Genomic DNA, 15044 nt, shown 5'->3' on the forward strand with positions numbered 1-15044 from the left:
TAATTAAAAATACTAGATGTAAAATTTTGCTTTCCTAGTATCGGGCAAACTAATAAACAAAAAATTTAAATTACTCTGGGAAAATACTTTCTATAAAAAATATTTTTTAAGAATAGAGCTCCTGTCAAAAATTAAAATTTGGGCTTTTGTCTGCAGAAAATCTAGATAAAGTATTATAAAAATGCTAAAATCAATGTTAACTGTTATTTAAATCTGCACTTTTCAATACAGTAGCCACGTGTGGTTATAAAGCATTGAGACATGGCTAGTACCAATTGAAATGTGCTATAAATATAAAATACGCATTGAATTTTGAAAATTTAGTATTAAAAAAGGAATGCTAACTATCTCACTAAAATTTTTTTATTACTTACATTTGGTTGAAATCGAAATCATTTTGACATAGTTTAACAAAATATATTAATTCGAATTAATTTCACTTATGTCCTTAACTGTTTTTGTAATGGCTACTAGAATAGTTAAATAAAAAACATGGATCTCATTTAATTTCTATTTGACAGATGTGTGTTAGATAATGCCAACCCAGTTTCTCCATTTTTGAATAGAGTTAAGAAGTCTCTATACTTATAAGCACAATGTGAGGAGTAGGAGCCCTGAGATTGAAGAACACATCTTAGTTTAATACATCTCAGCATTCCATACAGATCTAACACCCTGTGTATGTTTAATTAACATTGATTAAATAAAAAAAAAAAGAATATGATATGACCAATAATGTGAAGGCTGAAGTTAGCACCCAAAACAAAATTCAAAATGATTCTTTATCATTTTGCTACATTTGTACAGCCATGTTTTTACAAACATTACAGTGAAACTTAATAATCAGAAGAAAAATAAATGCATGCCCTATGTATGTGCATTTAGGTTACAACAGTTTAAATGTATAAGAAGTTTTACGCAGTACTATGTTTCGGTTGAACAGGGCCCATTGGTTTTCCATGTTTAATAACTAGTGAAAAGCAGAGGAATGCAAGCCACCTTACCAACACTGCACTTTATTCCTGACACACATACTAATTCTCCCCTCAGAATATTCTCTAATAGTACTCAAGGTTTGCTGGATTGTAGCAGCATTTTTTTCATGTACTGTGCTCCCTACATTGTTAACTTCTTCCATGAGTATGGTAACATTTACAGTTTTCATTGATTGCATTTAGCTTATTTGTTTCTTTTTTGTAAACATTAAAAGAATACATAAAAATTTAATATAATGATTATATTTTGTTTAATGAATATGCTATTTAAAATGAAAGCAATTCTACAATAGTCAAGACAACATCAGCTGTGGTGAATGGGAAAAAATCATCCCACTCAGTAGCATAAATGGCATATGCAGAAAATCTTTGGAACATGCCCATTAGCTATGTTCTGAAATTTCACATATTAAAGGGTATACATTATTTCTGTAGAGACAAAAGCATAAGCACACTGCTGGGTTTTATTTTGATGCCTCAATAATAGCTTGAAACAAATTTAGTGAGTCAAAAAGTAAATCAACTTTTTCTATTAAATCTATATATTTGTTAAAAGCTAATAATTATTAGTATTCTTGGTAATTTGATAATTAGTAGAACATTATCAATTTCAGGGTATCATTATTATTAAAGTATCAGGCTCAGTAACCTCCAGATAAGATGAAATATGTACCAAGAAAAAACACGAAAGGATGAAGAAAACTGAATTTTAAAATTAAATATTTAAAAACGTAGATATGAAGAAAGAGTAGCAACCGAAAATAACCCACAGTTCAAGAATTTTTATTCATCAGTGTCTTACTTGATTCAAAAGCATTTTCCTGAATTTACACATTCTTACTGCAAAACCGTTTCTCATTCAACACTGAATAATTAATTCCAGTAATTTAAAATAACTGTTATTTAAATTTGCACTGTTCAGTACAGTAACCACATATTAAAGTAAAATACTATTTTTGAAAGCACATTTTGAACCAGTTTTGATAGAGGACAATATCATTAAAATGTATTTACCAAAAGGAGTAAAGGTTTGCATGATTTATTAATTTAGATCCTTATAATTTTGTTACCTCTCACTACAAATTAGACATTACTCTTCCTACCAAATTTAGATAAAACAGTTTATGTAGTTTGAAAATATGCATGAGACAGAAAAGACAGAAGACTATAAAAAGACAGGTCTAGTATTTTGAACTCTGCAACCAGTGAGAACGAAAATAAAGACAAAGCTGTCAAGTTTGACAGCTGTAATTGCATAAACTCTATAGTAGTTCACTTTTTCAGATCAACAGACAGATATTTTGAATTTTTATCAGTAACAAATGTATTAAAGTAAGATAGACAGCATAATTGTGACGATGGATTTTGAAGTTAAGAGATTATGTTTGAACACTATCTCTGCTGCTTATTAAATCTCTAGACATTTAGTACATTAGTTTTCTCTTACTGCCTAACAAATTACTACAAATGTAGTGTCTTAAAACAACATAAATGTACTGTCTCAAAGTTTCAATAAGTTAGTGTGCAAGTGTGAGTTACCTAAATCCTTTGCTTGGGGTCTCACCACGCTGAAATCAAGGTATTGACTTGGATGTGGTCTCAATCAGGGAAGTAGAGTTCTCTTCCAAGTTCAATGATTGCAGCAGGATTCATTTCATTCTGCTTGTAGGACTTAGGTCTCTTGTTCTTGGTAGCTACCAGGTAAGGACTACTCTCAGCATTTAGAAGGTACTCACAGGCTTTTGACACAGGGCCTCCTCCTCTCACAGCATGCCAGTTTGTTTTGTTTTTAAGGACAAGAGGAGAATCTTTGCTGTTAAGTGTTGTTAAAGGCCCATCTAACTAGGGCAGCCCCATCTAGGACAACCAGGTTTGATTAAATGAAAGTCACTTATTGGGGGCCTTAATTACATTGTAAAATCTCTTTTTGCATATAATGTAATCATGGAAGAAATATCGTATTTATACAGTTTCACTCACACACAAGTGGAGGAGATTTTACAGGGCGCATACAACAGTACATGGGAATTTCCAGGATCATCTTATAATTTTGTCTGTGACATCCACCAAACTACTTAATTTTTCCAAGCAACCTACTCAAGTTCTCCAAGCCTCAGTTGCCTTCATATGTAAAGTACTAACAATTTCTATTTCATAAATGAACTTAAACCTTGCAGGCAGTAATAACTATAATATTCTTAGCCTAGTGACAAATAATTATCACTAATTAGTAGCAGTCATTACCTCTAGGCAAAACAGTCTAGATCTCACAATGTCAAGGAATAATTGGCAGAGGAACTATGATTGGATCAAAACTATTCATCTATACATTACTTATTTTTATAAACATTTAAGCCATATAATAAGAGATAACCAGACTAGGAAGAAACAAGGAGGAAGAACAAGAGACTAGAAATACATCATTTAGGAACAAAGGCTTAGGTGAAGTGGATATATATAAGAAAAAATAAAAGGGGAAAATCTATTCAAGAGGAAACAAAATCATACTAAACCAACAGACATTTAAAACTACAACAAAGGAGGAAGATTTGCTCACACAGACTCAAACAAAATTACTCCCAAGTCTTTATCTCCTCTCTTATGCCATATAGATGATGAGAAAAGAAAAACAGGAAAAATTACTCAACTTATTTTTTGAAACTACCAAAACCTAGCTACTGAAATCTGGTGAGCATATAACAATGAATAGAAATTTAGCCAATCTTCTTAGGATCAAGAAGTTTTTTCTAAAAAACATAAATTTAGATAATCAATAAAATAATGTATTTAAAATACATTATATAATTTGAGCTGGAAATATGCCAGAAATGGAAATATGCCATAACACAAGAAAATATTTTAGAGAAGGAAAAATGGTTTTATATTCAGAGCAGAAAAATATTTTATAAAATTCAATATGCATTCTAAAAATTTTCTTTTAGAATGAACACTAAATGGGAATGTACTTATATTAACAAAAACTATCTAAAAAAACAATAATTTTTTAAAAACCCTGCCAAACATCAGTTTACCAAAAACAAATGTAGAAACTGAATAAAATATATTAATCATTGAATTGTTACAAGAACAACTGAAGTTGACTAGCTTTTTTCTAAAGCTAAAGAGACGGGAAGCAAGCTAAGTTAAGACTACGGTGGGCTCTGCTTTTCAAACCAGGACATTTACCCATTTGCAATCAGATAAATGGTTGCATCTAGGTAAGCAGAAAGAAGTAGCTGGAGTTTGCAGCGACTTCATTGAATGAAAAGAAAATACTAGCATTCATCTTGGTCAAAGAGATAGGTCCTTAAAGAGAAGAACAGAGAAATGAGTCCAAAATTTGTTAAGCCCTATTTGTTAGAGGTATTTGTTCCCTCTTAACCTTGCATTTATAGTATGAAATAACAAAAAAGCATTAGCAGTCTAGCAGCGTAAGAAAGATAAAAATTTAGGGCCTGAAATATCTAATAGTCTTACTAAACACTTCTAGCTTTCAATGAACACAACAGAGGGACATGTCTTGAAGAACAAACCAGCAAAAAAAAAACCCAGCTTAAACCATGTGAAAACCACAATTGACTGAAATGTGATCATCTATTCCTATTCTGTCTGCCAGAATAAAAAATAATAAATCCTGTTTGGAAGATGGTAACATTAGATGGTGCTCTCCAATGTTTGAAAAAAACTACCATTCTATAAAAAAAGTTTCTTAAATACTGATTAGCAAATGTCAAGAGATAAACTTACAGTAGAAATAGACTATTGAGATATTATGATTATTGGATAGAGATTTAAAAATAACTATGATTAATACACAAAAAAGTATAGAAGGAATTCCACTAGAAAATTGAAATCTATAAAAGAGACAAAGAAAAACTCTGATTTTGAAAACCATAATAAACTGAAATTTAATAACTTAGTACATTATATTAATAGATATATTAAAGAGGATTAATAAACTTGCTAGTAAAAGATATACAGGTAGAAATATTTATATAAAGGATATGAGTCATAAAAGAAAACGAAATATAGGAACTAATGAAAATAGCCAATGTTTATTTAGTTGGAGTATCACAAAAGAAGGTAGAGAAATTGGGAAAGAACAATATTTGAAAATTGCTGACTGATAATTATCAAAAGATGGAAAAAAAAAAAAAAAGACAGTATCCAAAGATTTAAAGAGCTCTCAAGACCTATGCTGGAAACATACATATAAAACTTTATTCAGATTAAAACTTCTGAAAATGAAAGACAAGTAGTAAATTATACAGGCAGCCTATGAACAAAGATGAATTATCTTCAAAGAGACACAAAGATCAAAGATCATCACTTACTTCCCAATATCAGAAGCAAGAACTCAGTGGGCCAACATCATAATAGAGTGAAAGAAAATAACTGCCAACCTAGACTTCTATACCCAGTAAAAATATGCTTCAATTATGAAAACAGGACAAACACATTTTTACAAAAACAAAACCTGAGAACCTACTGCAATGTTTAAGATTTGGGGAATTTGTTGACAAATGACCTGGATTTAAATTTAGGCTCTAAGAATTTTGAGTTATGTTCTCAATCATAGGTGAGTGTTGAACAAGAACACATGGACACAGGGAGGGGAGCATCACACACTGGGGTCTGTCAGGGGGAAACAGGGAAGGGACAGTGGGGGGTGGGGAGTTGGGGAGAGATAGCATGGGGAGAAATGCCAGATACAGGTGATGGGGAGGAAGGCAGCAAATCACACTGCCATGTGTGTACCTATGCAACAATCTTGCATGTTCTTCACATGTACCCCAAAACCTAAAATGCAATTTTTAAAAAAAGAATGATGAGTTATATAATTTTAAGCATGTTACTTAATTTTAAGGTACATCAGAAATAGTGCTATCTTCTCAATGAGGGTGTGAAAATTACAACACTGAGTATAGGACATACTATAATGTCTAACATAGTAAGATCACCATAAATTTTAACTAAAATGTTCTGATGTATTGTGACTTGTTCAGGTAAGCTAAGCCACTTCTTAGTCTCTGTAATTTTTGTTTCTTTTACTTTCTTCCACCTGCAATGCCTTTGTCTACTTCCACCAACCCCTGACCATACTTTCCCAATTTTATCCATCTCTAAAAGTCAAAACAAGTGCCACACAGTACCTGAAGCTTTGATAATTTCCCTCAGTATACCTTCTCACACTTACTGTTTTAGATTTTATGATACATTTAAAGTACATTAGTTCCTTAAGTACATATAAGCTGCATTCTGCGTAGTGCTTATTTTACTTCAAACTATCTTAGTTATAATACTGTGTATTGCCATAATTTCTAAAGTATAAATTCCAAGAGGGCAGGAACTTTCTCTACTTTGTTCAACAATTATCAGCAGAATAACACCTGGAATAGTGTCTAATGTTTGACTGGAAGAATAGGTGCTAGAGCTTAGAACATCTATAATGATATATGTTGGTACTAATACAGTCATGGAGAGTATTTTATTTATGATTTCTAGATATTTAATAATCTTATTTGCCTAACAAGAAAAAAGACTTTTTTAAAAGAATTCATTTAAATATTTCATTACCATCAACCAAAAGCAGTTCTAAAAACGAAGATTTAAAATCCTCATTGAAAGAAAAATTGGACTGGTTCCATGTTGAAAAGTGTTTAAATATTAAAATTAATGTATTTAATTCAGTCTTAGCCACAAAATTTTTCTTACTAACATATGTGCTTTATGAAACTTTCTATTTGATTCCTGAAAATTTAGATATATATGAAAAAAATAGAAATTTCAAATTATAGTTGCCATTATTCATGTAATTCTTGAAAGAAGGACAGACAAATGTTTCTTTCTTGTTTTAATAACAAAACTTTTCCAGTAAAATTTGTAGTGAATTTAATACTTGTAAAAATAAAGGGCTCTGCCTATTGACTCATCTGTTTTATTTAAATGTCACTTTATGGCTTCATTTTAATCCATAAATACTTACAGAGTTAGCTTTAGACACAAAGGTTTCCAAATACTGAATGCTGATATGCAAGATTATACATAAAAACAGTAATCTTTATTCATAAAAGAAATTAAACTATGTTAATATGATTTCTTTCAGCTGGAGCAATGATTTATCTTGGTGCTTTAAATCTAAAGGGAAATGATATATATTATTCTGACAGGAAGTTAATGGAATATTTAGAAACAATTTCTGTAAAAAGTTACAAATGCTGAATTTGATTGAACATATTTTGAAATAAGGCAAAGAAAACACATGTTGCACCGAGTGATACTTTCAAGGTAAAACCATTGTAGAAAAATACAATTTCTTTTACTTGGGAAAATGTAACACAAATACATGAAAAATATGAAAAGCCACATGGAAGATGAGGATAATATAGAGCATAAATCAAGCCCTACTGAATTTTGAAGCCATTTTCTAAAGGAAATATAAACCTCTAAGAAACTTAGTCACTGTTTTCATGTGATTATATTTTTCATTAGTAACAAAAAAGCAAACTAACATTTTAGTGCCTAATACTCCAAATGAGAAAACAAGCATTAAGTATAAATTTCCACTATTTTTATTTCCTAAATCTAGTAAACCCACTATCAAATAACTTTAGCTGTTTGTCTACTATATGATTTTCACTCTATGTTTTTATTAGTAATCATTACTTATAATTTCGTTCTCTTATGGCATGTCTTACTTTTATAAACCATTTGTGATCCTTTTTAAAGTATTCCTTTATCTTTGACGGTGGTTTAAAAAAATAGAGTTTAAAACCAGAATAAAGAAGCTTAGACTGCCAGCAATAAGCCATAGGAAAAATATCTCATCTGTCATTGATGTGCACTGCTTATATACATATTTCTTATGTTTTGAATATTACTTTCCATATTGACTCAATTTAACAATTGGAGATACAGTCTATTACCCAAAGCTTTTACCTTAGTACACAAATAAGAATATAGTACATAAAACATATAATCTTCTATGAGATTATAACATAAAGATGCCAGTATATGAATGTAATTCTGCAATAGGTAGTTTTGGGGTCCGTTACAATTTTTGGTCTGAAAGCAAATTGACAATACGTGCAAGCACGCCCTGGACTAAAAATCACTTTTATCTCCATCAGATATTTTCCAAACTATGCTAATGAAATATAATTTAGAGTTTATCATATTCTATTTTCTAGCACATTAGAATGCTCATAGAATTTCACACCCTTAATTGCTCAAAGATGTATGAAGTATTATATCCTTTGGTCCAGTGGTTTTCAAAGTTTGTTTGTTAATTTCAAATTAAAAACCCTTATATAAACACATTTCCCTAGGGTACATAAATAAATTAAACAGTATTAAACAGAGCTCCTTTGACTGAAATAGGAAAAAAGTTTGCAGTCTTGTCCATTTAGCTGTCTTAGTCACTTTCCCTACTCACTAGCAACTAAAGACAACATTAAACTGCCGCAGCAAGCGTCTGAAAACCCAGATAGAAACACTGATCCAGCCAACCTATTTCATTTTATAATGAATAACCTGAACACTTGTTGGTCAGTTGCCCAAGTAAAAGTAACTATTTGTTGGAAAAACTGGAATTAGACCTCAAGTCTCCTGACTCAATTTCCAGTATTCCCAAATGCAGGTCAAAAAGCAATTAAAAACATCTAGTAAGTTAGTAAATTTCAAAATATATTATCTCAAGTATATCATTAAAAAATGATCATTTTTAAAGGCAATATTCAAAGCATATATGGCAAATAATTTTAATATATAAATCCCCATATTTACCTTTTCTTGGTATAAGAGAAAGTTGCTAGGTCGTTTACTTGACACCAATATGGTACCACACCAAGAAGAGTGCCATTATCCTTAACTTCACAGTAGAGATGTCAACACAGGAAGCTCAAATATTAAACTATATTTATATAACCATTCAGCTTGAACTGTACACACATACAATAAAGACAACTATGCTGATTATACAGATTATTGGCAGATTAGGTATGTATAATACTCGCCCTCACTGAGCTTGATGTTGGCAGAGCAATACAAAGTACTAGTTTGATGGAAGGATGCATTATGGCATATTTGCAATCTCAAGATATATGTAAATTAGTGTGCTTGTAAGTTGTGAACCACAAGTACAAAACTCATGTCTAGTATAATGATCTCCTAAAGAAAATTAGGAACATGAGGCAGAACAAATTTTCCTAGGAAAATTAGGTGGAATAGAAAGCTTCACCAATTGTTCCCCAACCCCTGGCAAGGACACCAAAATTAACAACTATATACACTGAAAAAAACACCTTCATAAGAACCAAAAATCAGTACATACAATAATCAGTAGTATTTTTATATGCCTACAGTGAACAATATGAAAAACAAATAAACATAAGCTGGGCATGGTGGCTCACACCTATAATCCCAGCACATTGGGTGGCTGAGGCAGGTGGATCACCTGAAGTCAGGAGTTCAACCAGTTTGGCCAACATGGTGAAACCCTGTCTCTATTAAAAATACAAAACCAGAGAAAAAAAATTAGCCAGGCATGGTGGTGGCCACCTGTAGTCCTAGCTACTCAGGAGGCTGAGGCAGGAGAAATACTTGAATTGAACCTGGGAAGTGGAGGCAGCAGTAAGCAGATATTGTGCCACTGCACTCTAGTCCAGGCCAGCCTGAGTGCCAGGGTGAAACTCTGTCTCAATAAAATAAATAAAAAAAAACATAATTTCATTTACAATAACCAAAAATGAAATTAAATACCTAGGAATTATCCAAAGAAAGGAAAGGTCACAATAATGAAAATAGAAGAGAGTGATTAAGGAAACTGAAAAGGGCATCAAAAAGTGAAAAAAAAATTCCATGTTCAAGGACTGGAAGAATCAATATTGTTAAAATGTGCATATCATTCGGAAAGAATCCAGTTAGACAGTGGCTAGGCATATAGAGAGGGAAAGTCTTGGGAGAGAGACAGCACCCATAGGCACACACCTGCACCACCCGTATGTTGTAGCTAGCATGTAAAAATGTATTTAAGAACTTCCTCTTATACAAGGATGTTTGCTAGGAAGGGACAGTCCTGACTTAGGTACAGGCATAATAAATCAACTAAATGTCCTGAATATGACACAAAGCTAATTGTAATATCATTAGCATTGTAGTTTTGACCCCCTACCCCATGGGTTTGCTTGGGCATTCATGGTTAATAACTAAGATGGAGTCACTATGGTCAACCCCAGACATGAACAGATGCAACATCCCCATGGGAGAACTTTGTCTTCCATTAAGGCAGAGCCTACAGAAGACTTTGTTTTTTCTCACATTAAAAAATATAATACAAAACCCATGCACTCAGCTCCATTTCTGGTAACGCACTTTGGGTCCCCTCTCGCTGCTTAGAGATTTTCTGTTGCTTAATAAATTCTACTCTGCCTTACTCACTCTCTGGTGTCCACATGCCTTATTCTTCTTGGTCCTAAGAAAACTGCAACACAATTCAAAGCAGTCTACACATTCAGTGAGATTCCTATCAAAATATCAATGACATCCTTCACAGAAATAGAAAAAGAAAATCCTAATTTATATTGAACCACAAAGACCCCTGATAGCCAAAGCTATCCTAAGCAAAAATAACAAAACTGAAATAATTACATTACTTGACTTCAAATTGAATTACAGAGCTACAGTAATTAAAACAGCATGTTGCTAGCATAAAAACAGCTACGAAGTAATGGAACGAAATAGAGAACCTAGAACCAAATTCAGACACCTACAGTGAACTCATTTTTGACAAAGGTGCCAAGAATATGCACTGGAAAAAAGACAGTTTCTTTAATAAATGGTGCAGGGAAAGCTGGATATCCATACACAGAATGAAACTGGATGCCTATCTCTCATCATGTACAAAAGGCAAATCAAAATAGATTAAAGAATTAAATCTAAGATCTCAGACTACGGAACTATCACAGAAAACTGGGAAAAGTCTCTAGGACACTGGTCTAGGCAAATATTTATTTAGCAATACTCACAAGCACAGGCAACCAAAGCAAAAATAGACAAATGACATCGCGTCAAGTTAAAAAGCTTCTGCACAGCAAAGGAAACAATCAACTTAGTAGAGACAATCCACAGAATGGGAGGAAAATGTCTGTAAACTATCCATCTAACAAGGGACTAATAACCAGAATATATAAGGATCTCAAACAATTGTATAGGAAAAACTCTAATAATCTGATCAATAAATGGGCAAAAAATTTCATCAGACATTTATCTAAAGAAGACATAGAAATGGCAAAGAAGCAAATGAAAATGTGCTTAACATTATTGATTATCAGAGAAATGCACATCAAAACTACAATGAGAAACCATCTGACCTCAGTTAAAATGGCTTATATCCAAAAGACAGGCAGTAACAAATGCTGGTGAAGACATGGAGAAAAGGGAATCCATATATACTGTTGGTGTGAATGTAAATTAGCACAATCACTATGGAGAATAATTTGACATTTCTCAAAAAACTAAAAATAGAGCTATCAAATGATTCAGCAATCCCTCTGCTGGGTATATACACCCCAAAATGAAAATCAGTATATCAAACAGATATCTTCATGCCCATGCTTGCTGCAGCACTGTTCACAATAGCCAAGATTTGGTAGCAACCTAAATGTCCATCAAAAGATGAATGGACTAAAAAGATGCAGTACATATATAAAATGGAGTATTACTGAGCCATAAAGAAGAATGAGATCCTGTCATTTGCAACAACATGGATGGAACTGGGGATCATTATGTTAAGTGAATTAAGCCAGTCACAGGAAGACAAATCAAGTATTACATGTTCTCACTTAGTTGTGAGACCTATAAATCAAAGCAGTTGAATTCACTGACATCGAAGAAGTATAGTTGCCAGAGACCTTTAAGGGTATTGGACACCTAGGGAGATGAAGGAATGGTTAATGGATGCAAAAAAAAAAAATGAGGAAGAATGAATAACATCTACTATTTGATAGCAAGACAGGGTGGCTATAGTCAGTAACAACTGTATATTCTGAAATAACTAAAAGAGTGTAATTGGATTAGTTGTAACATAAGGGATAAATCCTTGATGTGATGAAGACCTCATTCTCCATGATGTGATTATTTCACATTGCATGCCTGTATCAAAACATCTCATGCATACAATAAATATACATACCTACTATGTACCCATAGACATAAAAATAAATGTAATCTTCTTTATTAAAAAAAAATAGTGCCTGCAAAAGGGGAAAAATAATCTAGGCTTTTTCATCACAAAATAGAGACAAATGCTAAATAAATAATATAGTATTTGCTTATTGTTTTTTAAATATATTCAATATCTCCTTACAATATCTCATTTAATCACCTGGTAAAATAAAATGATCACTATGAGATTTAGGAACAATCTTCACCAAAAACACATACTGTAATCAAATTGTGGTGTTTCTTAACATTTTACCTTTCATAAACATAACTATTTCTTGGCAATTGCTAAGAGGAATTCTAGGAACATTACAGTTAGATAAGCACTCATTAAAGCGTAAATAATGTAAACTGGCTTCGTATCCTAGGACCTTAACAATTATTGAATGACTTGTATATCTGGAGGTTACAGTTCCTTGGTAAGAGGACTATTTTGTCTTAGGTCTAGCCGTTATGGTTTTGTTGCCACCTGAAAAGTTACCTGCTTTGTAGTAGAAAGCAGCACGGTAAGAAGGGGAATATAAATACTCAGTTGTAGTTGTGCTAACCATGAAAGCAGCAGGTGGAAAGGGCGTAGAACTATGTAAGAATACTTAGAAAAAAAAGTGAGCTAGAATTTCAAATATCCCTCTCATCATTAGCAAGTTGGAATTCCATAATTCCTCAGTAATAATTTCCAGAAGCAAATCTGTTGTTGTAAAACCTATTAATTTATGAAAACAAGCCCTCCAATCTGTGTCTTCCATTCTAGACTGTTATTCCTGATGTAATCTCCACTCCTCTTCTCAGGATAATCTGGGAGATCAGAAACATAAGTATTTCTTCTTTTCCTTTTTTTTTTTTTTAATAAATTCAGGAATGAAGGCTTCTGTTGTCATTCTATCCATAGGTACCACAAACATTTTCTACATACATTAAACCACTCATGATATTGACTTAATGTGAACAGAGACATGGGTAAAATGCCCTGGTCAGATGCCGTGGTAGTCGATTCTGGTCCCAAATGCCATGATATAGAGGCTACTAAGTATGTTAACCAATTGGTCATAATTGGTCTTAATTTTAAATCAATAAATTTTAACTCGGTGATTTTTTACTCTTTCAATTCTAAAATGATTATATTTTTATTGCCTTATTTATAGTTTCTAAAAGAGCCAGGTATTAACAAGAACAGTCTCTTTATTGTGCCAAGCATTCTGACCATATGTCTAAAGTTTTCCCAGAGATTGGTTAATTCCTTATTAATAAAATTATGTTGTAAAGTTTCAGCTGTGAACACAGTTAAGTTGTTTACAATTTAGTTTTTTGTGGGTTTTTTTTTTTTTTTTTAGCGCATGGGCGAATGTGTGTTTAAACACGTGCAGAGAGAAATTTATCTTATTGAGTCACAATGATTGATGTTTAATTCACCAAGTACATAAGCAGTATTAGTCTTAATGCCTTTCAACTGAATAAAGTCAATGATAATTTTCAGGTATAGAAAAAAAGTGGAGTCTCTAAGGCTAATTTTTGACTTTTGGTTTGAAGTCTAAAAATAGTTTTCCAGACATTTTCTTAATCCTGTTAACAATAAGTATGTATAATGAGAAGGTATTACTAAGTAATAATTACAATGAGAAGGTACTAATATGAACAATAAAAGTAACCTGAGATTATGTAGAATATGGAATCAGTAGTTACTTTATAATCATATGTTAATCATTTTCTTATAAAATAAGGGATAATTTTAAGCAACTGTCTTCAAATGTTAAGACAAAAATGATTCTGAAAGAATTTTTCCTTTTACCTTTTTAAATTGCTGTCAATATTTTTTACCAATGTACAACTCAGGTAACTGAATACAGTGTTTTACATAACTTTCTTTTTTCCAATATATATTCCAAATTAGTTTTATGCTTTCCTTTTAATTTTTTTATTTTCAGAGGAGCCAACTATGATTCAACTTATATCCACAGTTCTAAGTCTGTTCCCAAAATTCTTGATGTTATAAAATAAATCCATGCCATCTTATATTTGGCATTTTTTTTTCCTTTAAAGTTCAGGGGTATATGCACAGGTTTGTTACATAGGTAAACTTGTACTATGGTAGCTTCTTGTACAGATTATTCCATTATCAGGTATTAAGCCTAGTACCTATTAGTTATTTTTCGTGATTCTCTCCCTACTCCACGCTCCACCCTCTGATGAGCCCCAATGTGTGTTTTTCCTCTCTCTGTGTCCATGTGGTCTCATCATTTAGCTCCCATTTACACATGAGAACATGCAGCATTTGGTTCTCTGTTCTTGGGTTAGTTTGCTAAAGAAAATGGCCTCCAGTTCCATCCATGTCCCTCCAAAGGATGTGATGTATTTCTTTATTATGGCTGCATAAACCATAGGAATATGCGTACCACATTTTCTTTATCCAGTCTATCATTGACGGTCATTTAGGTTGATTCCATGTCTTCGCTATTCTGAACACTACCACAGTGAACATATGTGCATATGTGCCTTTGTAATAGAAAAATTTGTATTTGAGTATATACCCAGGAATGGGATTGCTGGGTTGAATAGTAGTTTTGTCATTACATCTATGAGGGATTGCCACACTGTCTTCCACAATGGTTGAACTAATTAACTTTGATATAGAAAGCAACCTTTTAAGGCATGTTTCCCAAAGGAACATTTTGCTGTTGGTCAATGGTGATATATGTATCTGTTGTTATAAACTATTAATTATTCAAATAAATTATAATATAAGCAAATGAAATCCTATTGTGATCATCTAACTGTACTGAACAGGAATGAGGTAATCAGTTATCCTTTCTATCATTCATACACACACACACA

At 32.3% G+C, this 15044-nt stretch overlaps 1 protein-coding gene across 1 annotated transcript in view; it reads right to left on the minus strand.

Annotated features, from left to right (window-relative positions):
- LOC108301579 (eyes shut homolog) overlaps positions 1-15044 on the minus strand; it is a 1388593-nt gene that overhangs the window by 1242827 nt on the left and 130722 nt on the right. The window lies entirely within an intron of this gene.

The sequence above is a fragment of the Cebus imitator genome, unplaced genomic scaffold (genome assembly GCF_001604975.1).
Source record: "Cebus imitator isolate Cc_AM_T3 unplaced genomic scaffold, Cebus_imitator-1.0 Scaffold36, whole genome shotgun sequence".
Lineage (NCBI taxonomy): Eukaryota > Metazoa > Chordata > Mammalia > Primates > Cebidae > Cebus > Cebus imitator.